We start from the raw sequence: 13,894 nt of genomic DNA, 5'->3' as shown, positions 1-13,894 counted from the left end.
CCGTATTTTCTATCCTAGTCGGGCCCCACTAGTTTCAATTTTCAATAACCTGTTTTGAAAACAATCTTCCATTCACCCATTCACTATTTGTGAATGGCCCATGCATTTTACGAAATACACAATTAAACACGTAAAAACTAGTAACAACTTAGGTGGTTAATCCGATTAACGCGCCTAATTAAAACTAGTCAAAGTTGTTTAATCAATTATTTCTAAAAGCAAATTGCTGAAGTAATCAACTAAGCTCCCACTAAATTCCGCATCCATACTTAATTAATCCGATTAATTAAGTCGGAATAACCCATAATTTGTCAAAAATCAAAAAAAAAAATTGCAAAACCGGAAAAATCGAGTTCCAACCTCGTTAAAATAATTTATATAAATAATTTTAAACGGCAAAGTTTTCGCAAAATTACATAACTCGAAATTAAGCCAAAACCGCTCACTTTGATCCTAGTGAGCTGTGCACCATGGCTGCTAGGCAGCCTAGTTTGCGTGCGGTGCTGGCTGCTAGCAGGCACGCCTAGCGCACCTTCTTTGCTTGCTGGCGCAGGCAGCAGTGGGCTGGCTGGCTGGGCTTGCTGCCTCGCTGCCCAGCAGCAGCACAAGCACGCCAGCAGCCTAAGGCCCATGCACCCAGCATACGCATCACGCAACAGCAGCCCTCGCACGCATCGCACAGCAGCATCATGGCTTGGCCCCCTGTGCGCACCCTAGGCAGCCTACATGCGGGCTGCTGAGCAGCCCGGCTGGCCTTGGTGACGCTTGGGGTTTTGCCTCGATTTAAGTGCATTTGTCTCGGGATTTTAATCCCGATTTACGTGCGACGTAAAATTAATCTAAATTTATTTTAGAATTAATTTGGGGCAAAATTGAAAATAAAACAAGTCCAACTTAATTAAATTCAATTTTAATGGTGCACAAGCCTAATTTTCCAAAATTACTTTGGAACATTTTAGGTCTTTCTTGATGCTTAATATTGAAAGAGCTATGTCCATAATTAATTTAACCAATATGTAAATTAATAATGGATTTGACAAATGGGAGTGGGAAAGATAAATTAACCATCGAATGATAAAAAATTTCCAACTTTCATACTTGTGTAAAATAGCAGGATTACATCTTCCAATATGAAGATTAATCAAAATTTTACTCACAAGTATTTGAACTTCATGGATTTTAATCAACCAAAATGAAAAATCCAAACTTTGTTCAATATGGAATTTAGGGTTAGAGTTCCAATCATTTAAACTTTTAAAGATTAGAATTTTAACATACTTGGGAACTTAAAATTACAGATTCACATCAAACATTCACACATTAATGCCATTTATTTGCATAATTGTGAAAAACAAGTTTGTGTGAAAAATATCATATCAACTCAAGCACTAATTGTAACTCCATAATTATGCTCAAGGATAATTAAAATAGCAGTAGATTAGGGATGCAATAATGCATTTAATCTAACCTAGTAATGCTTGCATTAATCAAGGCTTAAAAAGATTTAAAATTTTCGTTGAAAAACGAAAAAAACCCCAAAAACATGGGTTTCTTGTTCGAATTTGGCTTCTGGACAGTTCTCAAAAGGGGTTGAATCTGTTTCAAAATGTCGATTCCGCCCAAAAATCACTATTTTTGAGCCAAAATCTGGGTTCGACAGCCAAATCAATAAAAAAATACGAGTTTTAAAATTAATTAAAATGAGCTTCTAATCTAATTAGAAAAGCAAAACCAGAAATTAAATCTTACTTTAAAACACCTTAATTAATCAATAATTGCAAAAATTAAAAGGAGCGTGGCTCTGATACCGCTGTTGGGTTTTGTAGTGACCCACACTACGCGGAATGAAACCCGCTAAGACCCGCCCCCATAACAAATGCAATTACCAAGCAAAACATAATTTAAAGCATAAGAAAGGATAAAATATTATACCTTTGATGCGTGCTTCGCTCGCAAATCGAGCTCTTACTTCGAAAGCTCGAGCGTCACAAGTGTGAACGCCTCCAATGGTTCGTACCCACGAACCCGACCCGAACGGTCCAAGTCCCGAAGGTTAGTCGGGACTCGACCAATAAAACATGGAGTTTTACGAACTTAGAGGTTTTCTCACCTAATGGGAGATGCCTCATTGAGTTCTACTCAAGTAGTTTTTCCCAAACCCAAAACTTGGGTATTTATAGGTAAAAGAGACTTGATTCTCCCTTCTCCCATCAATGTGGGAGAATTGCATTTTCCTACTAATTTATTTTAATCAAAACAAATTAATAAACAATGCAATCAATGAGTTACAAGTGGCAAATGGAGGGAGAGTGTTTAGGTGAGGACCATTCCAAGAAGGGGGGAACATAGCCTTGGTGCCCAAGGCAATGGCAACCACACTTGGTCCCCACACATACAAACGAATCCCACATGCTGCTGGGACAGCTGGCTGCCAGCCAGCCTTGGCTGCCAAGGCAGCCTTGCTGGCGCCTGGTGCCTAGGCTTTGCTAGCAAGCCAGCACACATAGCACACCCAGCGAACGAGCATCCCATCCACTGTCAGCATGCGTGCTGCAAGCGAGCCACGCATGCTAGGCGGTGCATTGCTACGCACACACACATACAAGCGTACTGCTTCTTGGTCTTGTGCTAGCGATGCACGAGCACACGCATATGCAGCGATGATGTTGTGCTAGCAACGCATACGCACCCACACGCACATGCAGCGATGGTGCTGTGCAGTACTACGCCTTGCCTACTGCCAGCGCCCAGCACATCCACACGCACATGCGATGCTGCGATGGTGTGATGGTGCTTGGGCAGTGCTAGGCCTTGCCTACTATCAGCGCCCAACACATCCACACGCACATGCGATGGTGCGATGGTGCTTGGGCAGTGCTAGGCCTTGCCTAGCGCGCATGTCCTAGCACGTCTAGCATGCTAGGCTTGCGTTGAATCTCGCCTAGCCTAGCACTCACATGGCTAGGCTAATGCGAGGCTACGGCTAGGCTCGTACTTGTAACTCGATTGATTTTGCGTCTCGTCGAATTCTAAATTCGACTCGACTTGCGACGCTTGATCTCGACGCTCTAAGCTTGATATCCGACGTCTTTGTTCGTAAAACTCCGACGACTCATCAAAATCCTTTGGATTGATTCGTCGTTTCGGATCGGTTGTTCGATTGGGTTCGACCCGAAGGGTTCAGTCAAGATTAAGCTGTAATATTAATTGTACATTAATATTACTGATCGGAAGCGGCCTCCACCTAGACATTCTGATCACTTGACCTTACTGAAGAATTAGCTTTCCGATAATTCTGAACCCTCTATCGGAATAATACACTTGGTGGAAGGACACCATTCCTTTCATCCTTATCTTTGATTAGTCTCATCTCTGGCTGCCTGTTTTGAGCGGTCTTGTAATATATTCTTTTTATTTTTGCCGTCAGTTTTGAACGGCTTTAATTTATGAAGCTTTATTCTTTTGGTCATACTTAACAATTTTTCATGCTTCTGCATACGAATGCTTTACTGGGGGTATGCCTCTTTGTTCGGCATTTCGCCTAGTCCATACTAAAAAAGGTTTGATTAACTTAGTAGATTTTATACCTTGGACTAGGTGAATGTCGAATCAACTATATAGTCGTCCTTTGATGTTATCTCTCGGACGCACTCATAATATCTCAAGTATTTTTTTTTTGTAACTTGGTTGTATTTATTGGGCTCGAACGCCTAGGCATGCCTTTGCCTTTTGGGTAAAAATACTTTAGGCAATTTTTGGGTTATCCTTTGTTTCATCCGTCCAACCGTTCTAGGGCCGGATGGAGTGATTAGCCATTTTGGCTTTTATGGCCGAGTTGCCTTACTGGGGGATGCCCTCGCTAGGAATTTTACTCGACCATCTGATCATTCCCCTTCAGTGGCCGAGCTTCTATGTTGTAAGCAGCTTCGATTCTCTATTTGGGCGGCTTACATTGTGCTATATTACTTATTCGACTCTGCCCTCTTCAAGGGCTGAGCTGCTATCTTGCAAGCCACCCTTGTTTCCGTTTTTAGTCGGCATTTCTGCTTAACAATAAGTAAACGTACAAAATGAGTGAAAAATATAATAATGTTTGACCTTTTCATTAACATTGTGAAAATTACATTGTTTTTGGCCGTATGGCTTTAATTACATAGCTCGGTCGTTCAGACCTAGTTGTATATACAATTTTTGGCTAAGTACAAAAAAATTATACATAATATTTTTTCAAATTGTCCATATTCCACGTACGAGGAATAGGACGGCCATCCAAGGCTTTAAGACGGTATGTACCATCTCAGACTTCTTCCTTGATTCGATAAGGCCATTCCCAGTTTGGGGTTAACTTGCCATCCTCATTGGCCTGGCCTACCGCTTCCATCTTTCTTAAGACCAAGTCACCAATTTTTGAGCGACCGCTTAGACACTTTACGATTATATGCCCTCGTCATCCTTTGACGATAAATTTTGTGTCTAAGCCCGCATTGCCCCTTGCTTCTGGAAGAAAGTCCAAAGCGGTCTTCATGGCCTCCCAATTGGCCGATTCATCATATAACATTACTTGGAGAATAGGCTCATACATCTCAATTGTGAGCACGGCCTCAGCACCATATACCAGAAAAAATGGGGTTTCCCCTGTTAAACTTTTTGCTATTGTACGAATGGACCATAACACATTGACCAGCTCATCAGCCCATAGGCCGCCTGCTTTCTCAAGCTTGCGCTTGATGCCATTGGAGATCAAGTTGTATGCTTCAATTTGGCCATTAGCCTTTGGGCGTTCGACCGAGGCAAAACAAAGTGTTATCCCTTGTCGCTTAAACAGTCCTTTAGTTGGCCGATCTCAAATTGCGGTCCATTGTCAAACACCATTGATTGCGGCACACCAAAGTGTGAGATAATGCTCTTCCAGATGAAGGTAGATACATCTGTCCATTTGATCCTCGGCAGCCTCAGCTTTGACCCACTTTGTGAAGTAGTCAACGGCTACTAACACATACCGCCTCTGCCCAGATGCTAGAGTATACAACCCCAAGATGTCCATGCCCCATTTTGCAAAGGGAAGTGGACTACTTATGGCCGACAGACTATTTGCCGGGCGGTGAATGAGAGTTGCAAATCTCTAGCACTTGTCACATTTTTTTACCATTTCCATGGTGTCTGAATTCATGCTCGACCAATAATATTCCAGATGGGTAACTTTTTCAGCTAAAGCTCGTCCGCCTATGTGTGATCCACAATGCCCCTAGTGGAGGTCGTCCAACACTTCCTGCCCCCACTCAAGCGTAATACATTTCAAATAGGGTTTCACAAAGGCTTTTTTGAACAAGTCTTCCCCTTTCATTTCAAACCATGCCACCTTTTTCTTCATCAACCAGCTCTCTTTCGGGTCGTCCAAAAGGACACCATCCTTGCGGTAGGAGACAATTTCGTTTATCCATGTGGAGCTTCTGTCAATGATTTGCACAGGCTCGGCATCGATACTCCACTTCCTTAACTTCCCAAAACACAGATCTTGGAGTATCGCATGATGCCAAGGAGGCTAACTTGGAGAGGGCATTTTCCTAATGATTCTCGGACCGAGGGACTTGTTGCAACGTGAAGTGATCCAGGCCCTTAGCCTCATCCTTCACCATGTGAAGATACTTCATCATGGCCAGCTCCCTGGCTTCATAGTTACCATTCACTTGGCTGACTATCAGCTGGGAATCCGAACTAGCGACAATTTTTGTTGCCCCGACCGCCTTACACATTCTAAGGCCGGCCAGGAGGGCTTCGTACTCGGCCTCGTTATTAGAGGCTTGAAAGTGGAATCTCAACTCATATTTAAACTTTTCTCCTTCCGGAGATTGTGGTAGGTGGTCGCACACCTAACAAAAATAATACCTAACTAGACCTAATTATGTAGCAGGGTAAGTCAGGGTCGATCCCACAAAGACTATGGTTCACCTAAATTATCTAGACTCAAGTAATTACCAAGCAAGAATCAATCAATGGTAGAATAACTAAGAGCTTATGTATGGAAATCTTAGAATAAATCAAAGAATATAATAAATCAATAAGCTAAAACATCCAAGATCAAGTATCACCACAATTACGATCGATGCAATTATATATCTACCCCTAACATACAATTCCAATTAACATGGGGAAAAGTAAACCCTAATCAATACCAAGGACCTCTCTCGAGTATCAATGGCTTCCCTAACATACAATCAAGCTTATTCTATGGAATCATGCAAATTAGAGACATTAAACACTTTACTTCACTTCCCAATTATCAATTCAACTACTCTCGTGATGAATTTCAAACCTTAAATTAATTTACTCAATTCCGTTAAAACCCAACTCTCGTTGTGATTGAAACTATGGAATAATAACAATAATAATTATCTCTAATCTAGTATTGGCATAATCACAATCAAATTAGCATAAATAATCACAATTGTCATTAGAGAATTTAAAGAATCAATTCATGCATCAATTACAATTGGGCTACCCTAGATCTTGGAATAAAACTACTCACACATAATTAAATCTAAATTAACCAAAGTTATTAAATTAAGCATAAGAAAAATTAGAGCAAGAACAAGAAATTAAAGAAACAAAGTTTAATTATAAAACTTAAGTAAGCAATACGGAAATAGTACTTAAAGCTTGTAAAAATATACGAGAGTAGCTAGTAAAGACAAAAAAGACGAAAGGCGAGATAAAGACAAAATAAACCTATGAATGAAAAACAAAACAAAACTAATAAAAACCTGCGGGAAAACTAAAAACTACCTCCTAATCTAATAAAAAAAACTAAAGTAATATAAGCACTAAATATGAAGAAGCTGCCTCCTACAAAACCGTGAATTGGGTTTATATAAGCAACAAAACCCAATTCCACTCAAACTCTCCCAAAACCTGCTCCTAATCAAATACTGAGTACTATATTGGGCCCAAATCAGCGCAACCCAAATAGCTAAAGTGACAGCGCTGAAATCCGCCCAGACCGGGCCAAGTCAGCTGAAGCTACGAGCTGGGCTTCAATTCTAATTTAATTGTTGGGCTCTTCTTCTTTGGGCCGTAATTCCTTCTTCTCCATATTCAAGTATTGGACTACCAACAAAACTAGTATTCCAAACGAACCGAGCCCTTAATCATCGAATCAAATTTAATTAGCTCAATCTTGAGCTTTATATATACAGTCATAAATATGATCCGACTCTAATATCACTATAGTGGCTCAATAAGCTCGGGAATTATCATAATTTTGCAAATTCCTACAAAATAATACCAACTCTACAAAAACACTAGAAAATGTATATTAGTAATAAAAATAGCTCCGCAGAGCTCAAATAAGCACAAATATGACCGTGGGACGGGAATAAAAATGTATATAAAATAGACTCATCAGATTGATATATGATACCAGCGCCACATCCGGTCGTTGTTGCACTTCCATCCACAAACACTTTTCAGATCTGATCCCGTGCTAGCTGTAAGTCCGGCCGTGTCGGCCAAGAAATCTGCAAAGGCTTGGCCCTTGATTGCTTTTCTGGGTTCGAATGTGATATCGAATCCTCTCAATTCTAAGGCCCATTTAAGCATTCGGCCACTGGCCTCCAGCGTTGTGAACGACTTCTTCAACTATTGGTCCGTGTAGACCACAATTGTGTGAGCATGAAAATAAGGCCTTAGCTTCTTTGATGCCATGAACAACGACAAACCAAACTTTTTAATGGGTAGATACCTAAGCTCGGCATTATGTAGGACATGGCTGATGAAATACACAAGGATCTAATGGTCGTCCCTTTCAACAAGCAGGACGACACTTAAGGAATGATATGAAATTGCAAGATACATATATAGCTTCTCATCTTTGAGTGGACTGACGAGCCGAGGAGGGGTATGCAAATGATTTTTCAACTGTATAAAGGCTTCCTCGACCTCCTCTGTCCACTTGAACATTGCTTTCTTCTTAATAGTCTGGAAAAAATAACAGCACTTATCCCATGATCTTAACAGAAATCGTCCGATCGCAGCTAAACAGCCGGTCAGCCTTTGAACTTCTTTTATGTTTCTAGGCGACTTCATGTCTAAGACTGCCTGGATCTTGTCAGGGTTAGCCTCAATGTCTCGCTAATCAATTAAAAATCCGAGAAATTTGCTGGACTCAACACCAACGACACACTTCTTTGGATTTAACATCATCTTATGCCGCCTAAGTTCGGTAAATGTTTCTCAGAGGTCTTTCATATGGTCGGTTGGCCTCTTTGATTTAACAATCATATCATCAATATAAGCTTCCATGTTCCAGCCGATCTGATCTCTGACGACCGTATTCACAAGTCTTTGAAACGTGGTAAGGGAATTCTTCAGGCCGAATGACATCACCTTGTAGCAATATAGCCCCTGCTCGGTCACAAATGCTGTTTTCTCTTGATCTTCTTCCCACAAAGGGATCTGGTGAAATTGGGAGTATACGTCCATAAAGCTTATCGGGGCATGCCCGGCCACAGAATCAACCAGGTGGTCAATTTTAGGCAAGGGAAAACTATCCTTAGGGCATGCCTTATTAAGGTCAGTGTAGTCTACGCACATTCTCCAAGTTTCATTCGGCTTCTTCACAAGAACTACATTTGCTACCCAATTAGGATAGTAACATTGCCGAATGAAGCCGGCGTCCAGCAGCTTTATGACTTTAGCTGCGACCGCCTAATTACTTTCTTCACCATGGTTTCTCTTTTTCTGCCGAACAGGCCTCATAGCCGGATTCACAGCCAACTTGTGAATAGCTAATTCTGGGATGATACCCGACATCTCATGAACTTTGAAAGCAAACACATCTCTGAATTCTCTTAGCAAATTCACCAAGTCATCCCCAAGCAAACTCATGGCCATAGTGCCCATTTTAACCGTCCGATCAGGTTGGTTTGGGTCGAGCACTATGTCCGTATGATCGCCGGCCGACTGTTGTTTGGTTTCTTGATGTCCAAAATCACGCGGAATGAAACCCTCCCAAAATCCGCACACAAATTAAAGTAACTAAACATGCATATTAATTAATAATCACATAATTAATGAACAAAGAGAGAAAGAAAAAGACGATCATACCCTTGATGCATGCTTCGCTCTTTCGTAGAGCTCGTACTTGAAAGCGTAGAGCTTCGCAAATACGCAAGCCTCCAATGGCTCTCACCCTCAAGACCCGACCCCTACGCCGAAGCTCCAACGGCTCGCAAATACGCAAGCCTCCAACGGACCCTACGCCGAAGCTTAGTCGGGGCTAGACCAAAATAATAATAGAGTATTACGAACTTATAGGTTTTCTCACCTATTGGGAGATGCCTTATTGACTTCAACTCAAGTGAATAATCCTAACTCCTAAAGTTGGTATTTATAGGCAAAGGCTCCCAAAAACTTCAATTATCTTTCCATGTAGGAGAAATGATGGAGTGAGAAAAATAAGCAATTAATTTAATTCCAAATTAAATTATATTGGCTATGTAATAGTCAAATGACAAGTGTTAACATGAGGGAGGGAGTAGGTAAATACCACAAACCCATCCTTGGAGAGCAAGCATACACCCACAAACCCCATGTGCATGGCACACCCCAAGCCTTGGGCCTCAAGGCATGCCATGTGGCATTCTTAGCCCTTTGGCTGGGCTATTTGCCTTAAGCACCAAGGCTCGGCCTTCGCTGGCTGCCTTGTGCTCTCGGCTAGGCTAGCCAGTGCGACCCATCGTAGCATAGCAGGCCTCGCACGCTTGCAGGCCGCTATTGCTGTTGGGCTGTGTTGCTGCCATCGCAAGCCCAAGCGCAAGACAGGCTGCTGCTACTACTTGCTAGCCGCAGCATACACTAGCAAGGACTAGCTAGCTGCTGGGTCCTTACTTTTGATGCTTGCGCACCATGCATTTGGCCAGCAGCGTAATACCCCGTATTTTTTTACGTATTTTTAAATTAAAAAAGTATTTCTTAAAGTATTTAAATAATTCAAAATGAATTATTTATGGTGTTTCATTACTTTAAAAAGAATTACTTTAATTAAAAATTTATTTTTAATTATTTAACAATCTTGAAAATATTTTATTTCATAATTTGGAAATTTTGGGGCATTTTAGTTTATAAAGGAAATTTTAAAGTCAACGAGTTTTTCACAGAAAGTCAAAATACTAGTTAAAATAGGAAAGGGATCATTAAAGGTAGTAAAGGAATTTTAAGTAGGAGGGTTATTGAGAGTAGGTATAAATACCCATCATATGAGAAAAAATCAAACTTTTCCCAAAGGTAAACTCTTTCTCTCTCTCTCTCTCCTCTTATTTTCTTTTCCCCTTAATTTTTCCCCTTCCCCTTTATTTTTATTTTTGTTTCAATCACCACCCACATACACACCACAACCGGCCGGCCACCACCACAATTGCCCACCGGCCGACTGCCACCACCACCAGCACACGCCGGCAGCGGCGGCCACCACACGGGCGCGCGACAGCAGCCCGGCCTTGGTGGTCGTGCGCACCCTTAAAAAAAATCATTCTTTTTGATTTTTAATTAAATCTAACCTTGATCTAATTATTGCTTTTGGGTTTTGTGACGATTTTTATGATGTTTTATTTTAAGTATGATGTATATAATTTTCAGATTTGGTTTTGAATTAAAAAACCCCAAATTATAAACCCTAGGTGTCTAAGTTTGTGTATATTGATGGAAATTGTTTATGGGTGATTTAAATTTTTGAATAAGTGTTTTAAAACACAATTACAACAATTTTAAATGATTTAATAAAGCTAGAATTTTTATTATAAGCTATAATTATGTTTCTTGAAAGGATTTTTAACTACCCATATATTGGGAATAAAAGTAAGGATTTTAAATTAAATTTTAGCTTGTTTTAGAGGGTTTATGAGTGATTTAAAGAGTGATTTTATTTAGTCGTGGCGATTTTGAGATCATATTCAAGGTACGTTCGCGTACTTGGTAATTATTTGAATATGTAGAAGCATGCTAGGCTTTGTTAAATTAATTCCAAGTAGTATCATGATAGGTGTTGGTTGGAATTTGTTGATTGGATTGTTGTTGGTAAATGATTTGTGATGTATGAATTATTTTTGATGAATTGGTGATTGGAATTAAATATGTTGGCATGTTGGTTATGAACCACACTTTTATTATTATCATGATGGAAGTCATGTTTAATTAAACTAAATGTTTAATTTGGTTTGGAATATGGAAAGGAAATTTTATTATGGTTCATATAATTTTTATTGATGCTATAAGCATGAGGAGGAGCTATTTAAGTGTCTATGTACATGAGGATTAAATTATATTTTGGTGCCTAAGTGCACTTAAGGTGTTCTAAACACCGAGGGATAGGATTTGTGGTGCTTTATGTGCTTAAGGTGTTATTTAACATCGAGGTAGTTTAAAAAGGATTCAACATTAAATTTATGTGGTCATTAATTAACAAGAATTAAATTGGTATGTTTGATTGCTTGAATGAATTATAATGTTTGATTGTGTTATGGTTTGAGATTCATCACCAAGTATTATAATATGTAAAGCAACGTAAAGTGAAAGAGATTACACACCAAAACTCTTGGAACGTATATATCTCGAGTATGAACATTTGGGGGGATTTATGCGACTTTATTTTTGACCATAACTTCTACTGGGAGTACAGGACGCTGTATATTCCTTTTTATTATGCGTAGGAATTCCGCCACTTACGAGTGTTTTCTTTTATACTGGCACGGTTAGCTCCGTGTTAGTACCCGTTTATTGGGGCAGGTTAGGGGGAAACCCGTCCGATGCGTAATCAAATTAAATGGACATTGGTATTTGTCTACTTAAGTGTTGAATGTCTTGTACGCTTGTTTACAGGTGCAACAAGGTAAGTTGTGTTACGATAGGATGAAAGCATGATAATGTGTTTTATTACGCTTATGTACTCAGCATTGCTGATAGTGTGTTGTATGTTTGTTTGGCCTTGTCTTTACCTTGGCCCTACGACGACCCATTTCTTATGGCGATTAGTGGGGACAATGAAAGCAATGGTGTCCTTCCAACAAGTGTATTATTCTGATAGAGGGTTCAGAATTATTAGAAAGCTAATTCTTCAGTAAGGTCAAGTGATCGGAATGCCTAGGTGGAGGCCGCTTCTGATCAGTTATATTAATGCATAATTTATATTATGGATTAATCTTGACTGAACCTTTTGGGTCGCACCCCAAATCGAGCGTAGATGAGTCATTAGAGTATTACGAACAAAGACGTCGGATGTCGAGCTTAGAGCGTCGTAACCGAGCGTCGTAAGTCGAGTCAAATTTAGAATTCGACGAGACGTAGATTCAATAAGCGACAAGTTTGAGCTAGGCCGTAGCCTCGCATTGGCCTAGCCATGCGAGTGCTAGGCTAGCCTAAGCTATCATGTACATCGCAAAGCATGCCACAAGCCTAGCATGTATTGCGTGCTAGGCCAAGCATGCTAGCATGGCTGGTATTGCTGGCCGCAAGCATGCTAGTGTGCTAGTGTGTTGGGCCATGCACCCACCCGTAAGCATTGCACTCACCTAACATGAGCATCGCAGCATGCTGGGCATCGCACAGCGCAGCACGCAACATCTCAAGCCATGCATGCGTGTGTGTGGATGTGCGTGCTTGCTAGCCAAGCAGAGCCAGCCATCGTAGCATACCGTGCGCATGTACCAGCTCTTCGCAGCCTCGCACCAAGCAGTAGCAGCGCCTAGCAGCATCGCATGCGTGCTGGCTGGCTGCGCATGTGTTGCGTGCTAGCTAGCTGCGCGTATGATGTGTGCTGGCTGGCTGGGCTGCCCAGCCTTGGTGCTAGGCGCCAACAGGCAGTCTTGGGAGCCAAGGCAGGCTGCCAGCCAGCCATGTGGCATGGTCAGCCGGTCAAGAGGAGGGGACCATGGGGTTGGTGTGTGGCTTGGGGAGCAAGGTGATTTGGTCCCCCCCTTTGGTGGTCCTCACCTACTCTCTCCCTTTGGTTTCCCTCTTTGGTGGTCCATAAGCCAAAATCCACCCAGAAACATGTTTTTCGAGGGGTTTTTCATTTTTGACGATAAATTTAATCTTTAAACCTTGATTAATTATGGCATGGTTAAATTAGATTAAATGTATGGTTACATCACTAATCTACTGCAATTATAAACCTTATTAAGCATGTTGATGAAGTCATAACCGGTGCTTAATTTGGTGAGTTCATGTTTCACATAAACTTGAAATTTTCACATTTTTGCAAATAAATTGCTTCAAGTGTGAATGTTTATTGTGACCTTGTAATTTTGAAGTCCGTAATATGTTAAAGATCCAATCTTTAATTGTTTATTTGGTTGGAATTTTAATTGCTAAATTCCATGTTGAACTAATTTTTGGATTTAACCATTTTTGAGTTGATTAAAGTCCTAAAAGTTCAAAACTTGTTATTAAAATTTAATTAATCTTCATATTGGAAGATGTAATTTTTCAATTATACACAAGTTAGTGTTGGAAATTTTTTCATTAGATGAATGGGTTTATTTTTCCAACCTCTTTAATTTTGTCAAATCTCATTATTAATTTATGTATGGTTAAATTAATTATGTGTGTAGCACTTCAATTTTGTAGCATCAAGATAGACCTAAATTGATTTAAAGAATGGTTCTTGAATAACTTAGGCTTGTGCACTATTAAAATTGAATTAAATAAGTTGGACTTGTTTTATTTTCATTTTGCTCTAAATTGGCTCTAAAATAAATTTAGAATTAATTTTTATCACACATAAATCGGGAATTAAAATCACGAGGCAAGTGCACTTAAATTGAGGCAAAATTGCCCAAGACACGCCCTTAGGCTAGGCAGGCTGATCAAGCAGCCCACATGTGGCTGCCAAGATGCGTAATGG

Source organism: Chenopodium quinoa, unplaced genomic scaffold (assembly GCF_001683475.1).
Source record: "Chenopodium quinoa cultivar QQ74 unplaced genomic scaffold, ASM168347v1, whole genome shotgun sequence".
NCBI classification, from domain to species: Eukaryota; Viridiplantae; Streptophyta; class Magnoliopsida; order Caryophyllales; family Amaranthaceae; genus Chenopodium; species Chenopodium quinoa.
The sequence above is the reverse complement of the archived record's forward strand: the minus strand, read 5'-3'. Positions refer to the sequence as shown.